The sequence below is a fragment of the Triturus cristatus genome, chromosome 10 (assembly GCF_964204655.1).
Source record: "Triturus cristatus chromosome 10, aTriCri1.1, whole genome shotgun sequence".
Taxonomy (NCBI): domain Eukaryota; kingdom Metazoa; phylum Chordata; class Amphibia; order Caudata; family Salamandridae; genus Triturus; species Triturus cristatus.
In genome coordinates this window covers 1,238,518,612-1,238,530,926 of record NC_140593.1, presented here as the reverse complement: position 1 = coordinate 1,238,530,926, position 12,315 = coordinate 1,238,518,612, and the positions used below count along the sequence as shown (strand labels likewise).

General features: G+C 46.1%; 1 protein-coding gene across 1 annotated transcript in view; it reads right to left on the bottom strand.

Moving 5' to 3' along the window:
- Positions 1-6,043: 6,043 nt before the first annotated feature.
- LOC146797169 (protein Wnt-7b-like) overlaps positions 6,044-12,315 on the bottom strand; it is a 131,284-nt gene continuing 125,012 nt past the window's right edge. Inside the window, exon 5 of the mRNA XM_085629868.1 lies at positions 6,044-6,595. The gene's annotated coding sequence lies outside the window, so the exon portion shown is untranslated. The remainder of the gene's footprint in view (positions 6,596-12,315) is intronic.

Below are 12,315 nucleotides of genomic sequence, written 5' to 3'. Positions count from 1 at the left end.
ATGTTATTGATGACCATATAGTATATAGGATCTATGGCAGCTGTAGCAGGGCCGAGCATTCACCTAGAAGTCGTACGCATGTTATTGATGACCAGATAGTATATAGGGTCTATGACAGCTGTAGCAGGGCGGAGCATTCAATCGGAAGTTGTACGCATGTCATTGATGAACAGATAGTATATATGATCTATGGCAGCTGTCGCAGGGCCGAGCATTAAATTCAGAGGTTGTACGCATCATTGATGAACAGATAGTATATAGGATCTACGGCAGCTGTAGCAGAGCCGAGCATTCAACTGGAAGTTGTACAGATGTCATTGATGACCAAATAGTATATAGGATCTATGGCAGCTGTAGCAGAGCCGAGCATTCAATTCAGAGGTTGTACGCATGTCATTGATGACCAGATAGTATATAGGATCTATGGCAGCTGTCGCAGGGCCCGGCATTTAATTCAGAGGTTGTACGCATGTCATTGATGACCTGATAGTATATAGGATCTATGGCAGCTGTACCAGGGCGGAGCATTCAATTCAGAGGTTGTACGCATGTCATTGATGACCAGATAATATATAGGATCTATGACAGCTCTCGCAGGGCCAAATATTCAATTCAGAGGTTGTACGCATCGTTGATGCCCAGATGGTATATAGGCTCTATGACAGCTGTCGCAGGGCCGAACATTCAACTGAAAGTTGTACGCATGTCATTGATGGCCAGATAGAATATAGGATCTATGGTAAGTGTCGCAGGGAGGAGCATTCAATTCAGAGGTTGTACGCATGTCATTGATGACCAGATAGTGTGAGAAAGTGCCATCTTTCTTGCATGGTGTGCCCTAACGTTTTGCTGAATTGCTGAATGTACTGAGTGTGCCCTGGACTCCTGCCAATCAGGTGCCCAGGGCCTATGTTACTTCCCTAAACAGAAACCTCAAAACCAAATTGGCAAACCCTGGCCACATGTCAGCCCCTCGTAAATGGTACCCTAGGTACCCATGGCCTTGTGACCAGGGAAGGCCTCTAAGGGCTGCAGCACTCATTGTGCCACCCTTAAAGGCCCTGTACTCTAACACACACACACTGCCCTAGCAGGCTGAGTGTCTGGGTACAAGAAAAACTGAGAGACGACATGGCACACATCCCTGTGTGCCATGCCCACAACCTACACTGCCCTGGCATACATCAGCCACCCCTCTAGCTGGGTGCCCTATGCCAGTGGTGTGGGCACAGAGGCAGGAGCCATGTGCCCCTACAGTACCCAGGTCCATTCCTAGGCCCTGTAAGTGCAGTGCTGCCATTTAAGAGTACATGGTGCTGGGAGCTTGGCAAACACGAATTCCACAGCACCATAATGGCAGCACTGAAGACTGAGAATTTTGGTATCAAACTGCTCAGCACAATAAATCCACACTGATGCCAGTGTGGGATTTAATGTACCAAGCACCACAGAGGGCATCTTAGAGAGGCCCCCTGAAACCTAACCTACAATCCACGTCTGTTCTGAGGCTGGCTAGGCTGCCACACAGCAGACATGTCGCTGGACCCCTGGGTAGGAGAGCCCCTGCTCTCCTGGGTCTGCAACAATGCACATCCTGGGCGAGGTGCTAGGTCTCCTCCCCCAGGATGGGCAGGGGGAAGCTTCAAAGGCATGCCGCCTCTGTGAGCTTCCCCAGGCCACTGCAACCCCCCACTCTGGCGGGACGCTTGGCCGGAAACCCCAAATAAGGACAGGGGATGTGCCAGCCTGCCAACCCCACCCCTCAGGTGGGGGAGGCGAGGTGAAGCACATCCCCGGGCTCTCGCCATCTTGAAGATGTGGAGCCCTGCCCAATGAGGATTAGGCTACTGCCCCCCTCCCACAGGAGAGAGGCAGGATAGGGGGTGTACCCACCCCAGGACAGGGACCCATTGGTCCCTGCCCTTTACCTACCTGTAACACCCCTAAATCTAGTATTTAGGGGCACCCTGAACCTTCCTTCCCCAGATTACAGATTCTGAAATCCGAAGAAGAGCTAGAAGAAAGAAGACCTGCCCTGCAGCTGCTAAGAAGAGGAAGACATCAACTGCTTTGGCCCCAGCCCTACCGACCTGTCAACCCTCGAACCTGCTCCTGCTCCAACCCGGCATCTCTTGTGGCCAGCAACCTCACAAACCCCGGAGGACCTGGCTACCTTTTGACTCTAAGCCCCCTGGGACTCCCATGAGTAAAGGCTCTACTCAAAATCTACCTCTAATCCCTGGCAGCAGCCCGTAACCGCGAACCCAGCACACTCTGCACCAGCCAAGCCTGGCCAGTGCTGGCGTGAACAAAGACCCTGAGGACGACCCCACGGCGACTGTGACCCCGAGTCCGGCACCCAAGGACCTCCCTCGACACTCCTGAAGAAGCCTGCAGCCTCAGAACCAGGTGCCCCCCCAACCGCGATCAACAGAGGGTAAGATTTCCCGACACCAAAAGGCACCCCTGCACACGGTGCCCCGCGGCCCCCTGTGCCCAATCCCGGGGTACCTACCTATCCTCCAACTACCCAACTTACCTCTCGAAGTGGTGGTGGCACCTGAAGAATCTTCGTCCCCGAGCTTGCAGTCTTTTTCTAAACCGGAGATTTCCCATTGAAATCAATTGAGCGCCCGAAGGCTCAAAAGCACCCTGCACCCAGCCGCCCGAGTGGCCCTGGCAGTGCAATCTCTACACCTACCTACTTCCCCACTTGCCCTGAGTAAGTGACCAGGAGCCCAGCTCCCACAGCCGCGTGGCCTGCTAGTCAGCAGCCACCAACCAAGGCCCCCCTACCTCTCGTAGGATAACATTGGGGCTAACGCTCTCTGCTGCACCCGGCCGCCCTTGTGCCGCTGAGGGTGAACCAACTGTACCTACCTGACCCTGGGAGGCCCCTGAGTCTATGTCCAGAACCTTAACTCTGCCAGTCGAGTACTTACCTATTAACCGATAACTCAATTTTCTTCATAGGGTAACATTGACTGGCTTTTTCCTGAAATTTCTTCTAAGTGTGGACTTTTCGATTCTTAAAATATTCACCAAAAATCAGCCGAGTAACGAAAACGAAAATACTCATCTGCTTTTAGGTGAGCTCCCAGTGCTGGATCTTGGTGCCCATCACTGACTGAAAAATACTTACAACTGTACTTACCAGTGACCCAATTTTCTCCCATAGGAAATCATTGACTGTTTTTCTGTGAAATTTCTTCTAAGTGTCAATTTCTGCAAACTTTAAATATTCTTTAAAAATCGTACAAGCTGTGAAAACGTAATTGCTTACCTGTTTTGGATAAAGGTCCCAGTACTGAGTCTAGGTACCCAGTACTGGATTACAAAAATAACGAGAACATACTATACCTGCAACTTGAATTTTCTTCCATAGGGAATAATTGACTGTTTTCTATGAAATATTTTCTAAGTGTCAACTATTAAAATAGCAAAATATTGTCTAAAAATCATCACAGTAATTAAGTCGACTTTTATCACCTAATTCTAAGTACTGACCCAGGACTGAATCTCGGATCCAGTCCTGGAATTCCAAAAGTAATCCTAAAAGTAATCTGTTGCAAATAACTTGAAATTTCCATTGAACTCAATGGATTGTTGTGTTTAACATTGTGTTGCCTATTGCAAACACTTGTAACTTTCTACAAAAGTCATTTGCATATTGCAAAAGTATTTATATAAAGCATCTCATTCTGAGAAAGTATATTTTAATACCTATTGTTGGTTCTAAAATAAAACAAGCATATATTTTTTATATATAAGCCATTGGCCTAGTGTTCAGTTATTGAGTGTGTGAGACCATTTGCTGGCTGAGTGTGTGCAACAAATGCTTTACACTGTCCTCTGATACTGCCTTACTGCTCGACCAAGCTACCGCTTTAGAGAGTAAGGTTATATCTAACTTGCACCTCTGCCAAACCTCTGGGGACTGTGGACTCTGTACACCCTGTACCTATTTGGGAACAGTATATACAGAGCCACTTTCTCACAGATAGTATATAGGGTCTATGGCAGCTGTCGCAGGGAAGAGCTTTCAATTCAGAGGTTGTATGCATGTCATTGATGACCAGATAGTATATGGGGTCTATGGCGGCTTTCGCAGGGCCGAGCATTCAACTAGAAGTTATACGCATGTCATTGATGACCAGATAGTATATAGGATCTATGTCAGCTGTTGCAGGGAGGAGCATTCAATTCAGAGGTTGTACGCATGTCATTGATGACCTATATACGATCTATGGCAGCTGTCGCAGGGCCGAGCATTCAATTCAGAGGTTGTACGTGTGTCATTGATGACCAGTTACTATATAGGATCTATGGCTGCTGTCGCAGGGTGGAGCATTTAATTCAGAGGTTGTACGCATGTCATTGATGACCAGATAGTATATAGGATCTATGGCAGCTGTCGCAGGGCCGGGCATTTGATTCAGAGGTTGTACACATGTCATTGATGACCTATATAGGATCTATGGTAGCTGTCGCAGGCCCGAGTATTTAATTCAGAGGTTGTACGCATGTCATTGATGACCAGATAGTATATAGGATCTATGGCAGCTGTCGCAGGGCCGAGCATTCAATTCAGAGGTTGTACGTGTGTCATTGATGACCAGATAGTATATAGGATCTATGGCAGCTGTTGCAGGGCCGGGAATTTATATCAGAGGTTGTACACATGTCATTGATGACCTATATAGGATCTATGGCAGCTGTCGCAGGCCCGAGTATTTAATTCAGAGGTTGTACGCATCTTTGATGCCCAGATAGTATATACGATCTATGGCAGCTGTTTCAGGGAGAAGCATTCAATTAAGAGATCGTACGCATGTCATTGATGGCCAGATAGTATATAGGATCTAGACAGCTGTACCAGGGTGGAGCATTCAATTCAGAGGTTGTACGCATGTCATTGATGACCAGACAGTATATAGGATCTATGGCAGCTGTAGCAGGGCCGAGCATTTAATTCAGAGGTTGTATGCATGTTATTGATGACCAGATAGTATATAGGATCGATGACACCAGTAGCAGGGCCGAGCATTCAATTAAGAGGTTGTACGCATGTCATTGATGACCTGATAGCATATAGGATCGATGACACCTGTAGCAGGGCAGAGCATTCACCTGGAAGTCGTACGCATGTCATTGATGACCAGTTAGCATATAGGGTCTATGACAGCTGTAGCAGGGCCGAGCATTCAATCGGAAGTTGTACGCATGTCATTAATGACCAGATAGTATATAGGATCGATGACACCAGTAGCAGGGCCGAGCATTCAATTAAGAGGCTGTATGCATGTCATTGACGACCAGATAGTATATAGGATCTATGGCAGCTGTCGCAGGGCCGAGCATTCAATTAAGAGGCTGTATGCATGTCATTGACGACCAGATAGTATATAGGATCTATGGCAGCTGTCGCAGGGCCGAGCATTCAATTAAGAGGCTGTATGCATGTCATTGACGACCAGATAGTATATAGGATCTATGGCAGCTGTCGCGGGGCCGAGCATTCAATTCAGAGGTCGTACGCATGTCACTGATGGCCAGATAGTATGTAGGGTCTCTGGCAGTTGTCGCAGGCCGAGCATTCAGTTTAAAAGCCGCAACCACACCATCAATAACGGGATAGCAGAAAACATGTAATTAGGATCGCCTTAGTGGGACCAAGCATTCCTGAAGCTGTAAGCATGTCCTTGATGACAGTATGGTATAGCACATACATGACAGGCACAGCAGGACCAATCACTTTCAGATCTGTAGCCATAATTTATATATTTAAAAATTCACCCTGATCTGGGGGCCTGTTTGGACAAACCATGAAATGTGGTAGGTGGAATGTAGTGAAGACTACAGAACTCTCAGACAAACCCTGACCCATGCTGAGGACTGGGGTTCAGTGAGTTAAAACACCCTCTGCTGACGGCAGATCCACGTCATGAATTCAAATCCTGGGAAGGGGAGCTCAGCCTTTCATCCGTCTAATATTGAAAAACAGAGTAGTATTAAATTAGGACTTACAGACAGAAAATTGTAATATGCAAATTATAAAATAATTTATTGTTAACATATAGCACCTATTTTATTCCTGTCCCCTTTTTGTACGACATCCTCTTAAACTGTGGCAAAGGACTGCTGCTCAAATGTCACTAACTTGTGTTAATTTAAATAATTTGAAGAGTTTCTTAAATATGCACCCTCTGAGTGGCACTAGAACGGGTTGCTGCTGAAAATACAAGTACTTTATTGAGGACTCTTTACAAGGCGTGAGCTGGAGCTCGTCGACTCTCTCCAGCCATTCTCTGTGCCACGTGGCCAGCCTCGGTCCCGCCCATCACTTCCGGTGGACGTCAGATCACGTGCACTGGAGGGCGGAGCCATCACCAGGATGTCAGCACACACGTCTGACGAGGACTCAACAAAAGGATTGTTTCACACTGCCTTCAAGTGCTCTTTGGACAAGGCGGCTCTCCTCTCAAAGGAAGTGGGGGCTGACATCACTTCCGGCTCCCTCTCACCCCTGCAGGAAGGCCTCCAACCCAGTCACACTCCTCAAACTGGTCCAAAGTGGTGCATGTCCGATCCCAGGCTGCAAAACAAAGCCAGAAATTAACATCCGCAGAATTATAGCAAACATGGGTTTATTTTGCTAGTAACATTTAGGGTTATGATAACTTGTGAACAACACCACGCCAACATTTCAGAACATACAAGAATGAGATTTTTCAAAAAAATCTGGAGAAATAAATTCCCTTTTAACTTGCATTAAAGTGGGGGAAGTTTTAAGGGAAGAAGTTCAAAATGGAGCCCCTTTGAAGACCCGCACCAAAAGCTGGAGTGCGAGCAAACAAGAGTAGTCAATGGAATCTGAATCTCCATCTCATGACTGGTGTCCTGAAACGTATGTGCACAACGATGTTAACCGCTGGTTGTCGGGTTAGCGTGCGATCTGTGTCACCTGGACCAGGTACGTGGTCATTCAAAAAAGTTACTTCAGTAAAGATCTTTCTGGGAGGATACTCTATCTACCTGCAGATTCCTTTATCTGGTGAATAATCCTGCGTGTCGGACTTGACATGCAATCTTCCAAGATCTTTGATACCAGTAGGGAGTGCTGGCTCCTTGTCGGCACTGTAAGTGATGCCAAGTGGTGCCATTGAAGCCATATAGCGTTCAATCTGACGCAATAATGTCAGTTTCTGTTTCTTCGGGCCTTCGAGGTGAACAGATGGAGTGACATCAGTCACATACAGTTCAGTGTAAAAAGCCAATTGGGAGCTCAGTAAAACGTTACCTGTATAACCATTCATGAAACGTGGAGGCGGGGGGAGGCTCGGTGAGGAGTCTGCAGGTAGAGTGTCCACTAGAGAGATCGTTACCGAAGGTGAGTAACTTTTAATTCTGAAGGATACTTCTACCTGCAAATTCCTTACCTGGTGAATAGATTCCCAAGCAATACCTCTCCAGGAAGTGGGCTGATGGAAGGTCAGAAAAGGAAATCTCGGAGCCAGTATCTGGTGAAGTGTTAGTCCCTGCACACTTCTGAGTCCAAACAGGAATTTGGCGAATGTATGCAGGGATGCCCAAGTTGCAGCTTTAGAGCTCTCTACGATGGGAACAAACCTTCATGAGAGCAGAAGATGCTGGTTTCGCTCCAGAGTGGAATAGGCCCTGGTCCCTTCAGGTGGTTCCTATCCTGCCAGGGCGTGGCACATTGTGATGCAGAGGATGATCCAGGGGAACAGCATCCACTTCTGGGCTGCTCTGCCCTTCCCGCTGCCACAGTAGCCAACAAAGAGCTGGTTGTCCACTCTGAAGTCCTTGGTGTGGTCAACATAGAAAATAACTGAACACCTAGGATCTAAGCAATGCAGCCACTCCCAGGGGTGGCTCCTCCTTTAGAGCGTAGGAGCGTCACCCACTAAAATACCCTCAGAAAAGCCCCAGAGACGAGAAATAAAATGGTAATAAAATTAATTAATACCATTTTATTTTTCGTCAACCCGTACCGAACCGAGTGTCAGGACATTGCGGAGCCTGCTGAGTGGCAGCAGGGAGGAGTGGTGGGTTGCCTGTGCACTAGTTTAGAAGTGCGCATGTCACTTAGGCCAGCTGTCTTGCGACAGCCAGCCAGACATGCACACTTTAAATCTCTCTAACCCAGATGTCTTAGACAGCAAGGTTGAGAGCAGGGACAGGCCTCCAGTGTCCTCTGGAGCACTGAGAGAGGCGGCTCCTTACAATCCTGGCACTTCTCTAATGCTGGTTAACAGCTTGAGAAAGGCAACAGGATTGGTTAAGGGAGTTGGCTGGGGCCCTGGAAGAGGACCGGAGCAGGAGGACATGTTGTGCAGCAAACACGGTAAATCTTTTAATTTATGTTATTTTATGTATGTATTTAATGTATTTATTTAATGCAACCACCCATCACCCATTTGCCTGCTCCTCCACTAACTGTAATTGTCAGCCTTCACTGGCCACTCCTTCGTAGAACGACGTGAGGGATATAAGGCTGGAAGGGTGATGAACTGACCTAGGTGAAAGGGAATAACCACCTTGGGAAGAAAAGCAGCTTTAGTTCGCAACACCAGCTTGACAGGCAAAAATGTTGTGATTGGTTAACGGACACTCATGGCTTGCAACTCGCTGACCTGTCTCGCCGAAGTAATAGCAAACAAGACTGTTAGCAGCAACTGCAACCATGAAAAGACTCAAACCGAGACCCCATAAAAACGTGTACAACAAGATTTTGAGTGTACTGCGCAAATCCTGTTCCAACTCAGCCTTCTTAAATTCACTTCCGTACAGCGCCACACTCAAACTTGGCCCCTCCACCTGATTCTCAGGACTTAACCTTTGAGAGGCTTTAACCACCTTTGCAACGTTCCACCAATTGGTGCCAGAAACTCTCACCGCACTCCCACAAACCTTATCAACCACTAATGACCAATCAAATTTCCTACCACTTTTTTTTTTACATAACTTCCTTTTTTGATAAACACTTTATCTCCAACATCAAACTTGAAGGTTTTGACCCGATTGCGATTGTCAAAGTTCTCTTTCTACCTTACTTGGGCTTCACTCACCTTCCTTGCGTTTAAGTTCCAAACCCCTACATCAACACCAAACTTAACCCACTTGCTCATTTAACTCGGGCTCAACTTGGTAGCAGGCTTCCTGCCCCTCAACATTTCAAGTGGGAAAATTTGGTTATTAGAATGTGAAGAAGTCTGGTAAATCCACAATATGGACCTAACAGCATTAACCACGACACACCTGTTGTTAACTGCCCACTTAATACAATGAACTAGGACACAGTTTATGCGCTCAACCTGACTGTTAGTTTGGGGATGATATAGAGATGTCTTCAAATGCTTGACACCACCGCCTGAAGAAACCTCTCAACCTCTTCATTGGCAAACTGGACCCCACTGTCTGAAATCACAAATCCAGGATACCGTTTCCTGAGGAAAATGTTCCTAAGTAAATCGATACCTGCACCAGCATTAGGGTCCACCACAAAGATGGTTTCTGCCACTTTGAGTACAGATCTAATGCTACCACTGCAAAGCGATACTGTCTTGGCAACTTATTAAACAGACCAACTAGGCCAACACCAGCTTTATCCCAAGCTCTTGCAGGATATTCAATGGGTTGAAGAGGTGGCTTTCTCGCACACAACTTCTTCTCTGAGAAAAGACATACAACGCAACCACTAACAAAAGATTCAACCTCGCTATCTATAGAGGGCTACCACAGAGTTTGTCTAAGTCTTTTTTGTGTGAACGTAGCTCCCATGTGACCTTCATAAGCAATCCTGATTAGCCTAGATCTTAAACCTGTAAGAGGAACTAATTTGTCACCTCTGAGAAGTAGACTATTGTCCACTGAGAGGTCATCAGAAATCTTCCAGAAAGGCTGGCACAAATTTGCAAGGAACTTTCCACTTAGACATTCTCTAGCAACATACTCCAACACACCTTTCACAACCTCGTCCAATTCCATTTCATCTCTCCATTCACTCACGGTAATTGTGCACATTTCCTCCAGATCCAATGAGGCAATAAAACAGCTGTCTTCAGTGGTATCTTCACCTTCTGCATCAACAGCCTGGACCGCAAAAGGGGACAAAAATTCGGCTTGCACATTGTTTCCTCCTTTGATATATATGATATCAAAATGAAATTGTAACAGTTTGGACGACAGTCCTGAGATTCTAGGAGTCTTCTTTGATTTTCTCCACAGACAAAATGGAAACCAAAGGTTTATGATGTTTTTACAGTGAATTTTGTACCCCAGATATAAGGTTTGAACTTCTGAATTGCCCACCAACATGCCAGCAATTCCTTTTCTATTATAGAGTAATGAATGTCTTTGTTCCTCAGTACTCTGGAGGCAAAACTAATGGTGTTCTCCACCACACCATTCTCCTGTGTCAAAATGGTTCCCAAACCGTAATTAGAAGCATGACACAACAAGCAAGCTTGGGGTCAAACGGTTTTAAAACTTTAGAGCTCGCCAATTGTTCTTGATCCAGTCAAAAGAATCCTTAAAAGAACTATCCCAACAAAACTTGGAATCCTTCTTTAAACGTTTGGTTAACAGTAAAATGTGAGATGCATAACCAGAGATGAACCAAGAATACAATTCACAAATCCCCCATAACGATTTAAGAGCGGTTTTGTCCTTAGGAGCTTGTACTTCAATGATTGCACTGACCAACCCAGGCCTAGGTTCAATGCCATCCCATGACACAACGTAACCTAAATACTGTATCTTATTTTTGCAAAATTCACGCTCGTGATCTTAAGAACCACACCATATTCCTGGAGAATGCAAAGGACACGAGTCAGGATGACTTTGTGTTCCTCTTTGGTCTTAGCAAAAATTAGCACGTCAGCCTGGAAGGCAACTACACCATCTATGCCTTTGAGTAACTGAAACATAATCCTTTGAAAGACTGATGCCGCCGAAGCTAACCAGAACGGCATTCTATGATACTGAAAAGTACCTACCGGGGAAACAAAAGCAGTGTGATGTCTAGACTCAGGTTCTAATTCCACCTGGTGGTAGGCAGAGGCCATGTCCAGTTTACTGAACCACTTCACACCCGACACCGCAGCCAGTAAACCAGAAATATTAGGAAGCAGGTGCGATTCAACCTAAATTGCCTTGTTTAGGTTGCGTAAGTCAGCACTAATTCTCTTTCTAAATCTCCCCTGACAGAAAAAGGTACATTCCTCAGTTTATGTTTGCCAGGAATGGACCTATCCTTAACTTTGATTTTGTGTTAAAACCCTTAATAGTTCCTAAACTATCGGAAAACACTTTGGGAAAATTTGCACAAACCTCTTCAACTGAACAGTTGGTCACAGTACTCGCTTCAGACACCCCCACAATGGAGACTTGGTCTACAGTGCCAGGCCTCAAAATCATCTTAAACAACCCTTGGTGAAACCAACCTAAAATACATAAACCTTTCATCGCAACATACACCTTACCAAAAATCTTCCAGCCCCTGAAAACTAATACATCATCAAAAAATCCAGACAATTCAATGTGACGCCCCTCAGTAACTTCAAGCACCCTTCCAGTCCACAGGTCATCGAATAATTGAGTTATCATAGATATTCTTGCGCCAGAGTCAACAAGTAGTTTAACTAACCTATCTCCAATAGATATATCAACATATACGTCTACGCAAGTAGATGAATCACCTGACTCCACTTGTCATCTGCAACCACTGGAACCATGTCTTGGAGATCTTCCTGCAATTTGTCTAGTGGGTCTTCAGAATTCTTTTCTCCCAGATTAGCAACTACAGGGTTGATTTTACTTGCCTCTTTACCTTGACTCTGGCACACTCTGGCGAAATGGCCTATTTTATTGCAGATTCTACATGTAATATTTCTCGCTGGGCAAGATCGTCCAGTCTCAAAATGTGAAGGATTGCCACACCTAAAACAGATATTTGGGTGCCGATCACGATCCTGTAAAAACCGGGTACGAACCGTCGGACGGAGCATATTCTCCGTCCGACGCGTACCCGGTCGTCAAAATATACAAACATGGAATTACGATTCGCACGGAAACACCATTTCCGTACGAATCGTACAAAACCCCGACCGACGAAAATAAACGTAGAAATGCGATCCGGGAAAGCGCCAACGTGACGTCGGGACGCACGCAGCCTGCCATTCACGAACCAGGAATTACGATTCGCACCGACGTCATCCCGCACGGTGAATATTTTCCGGCTGCCAAAAACTGCCGGGGAATCAGGACGACGCGAATAAGGAGAACCGGTAC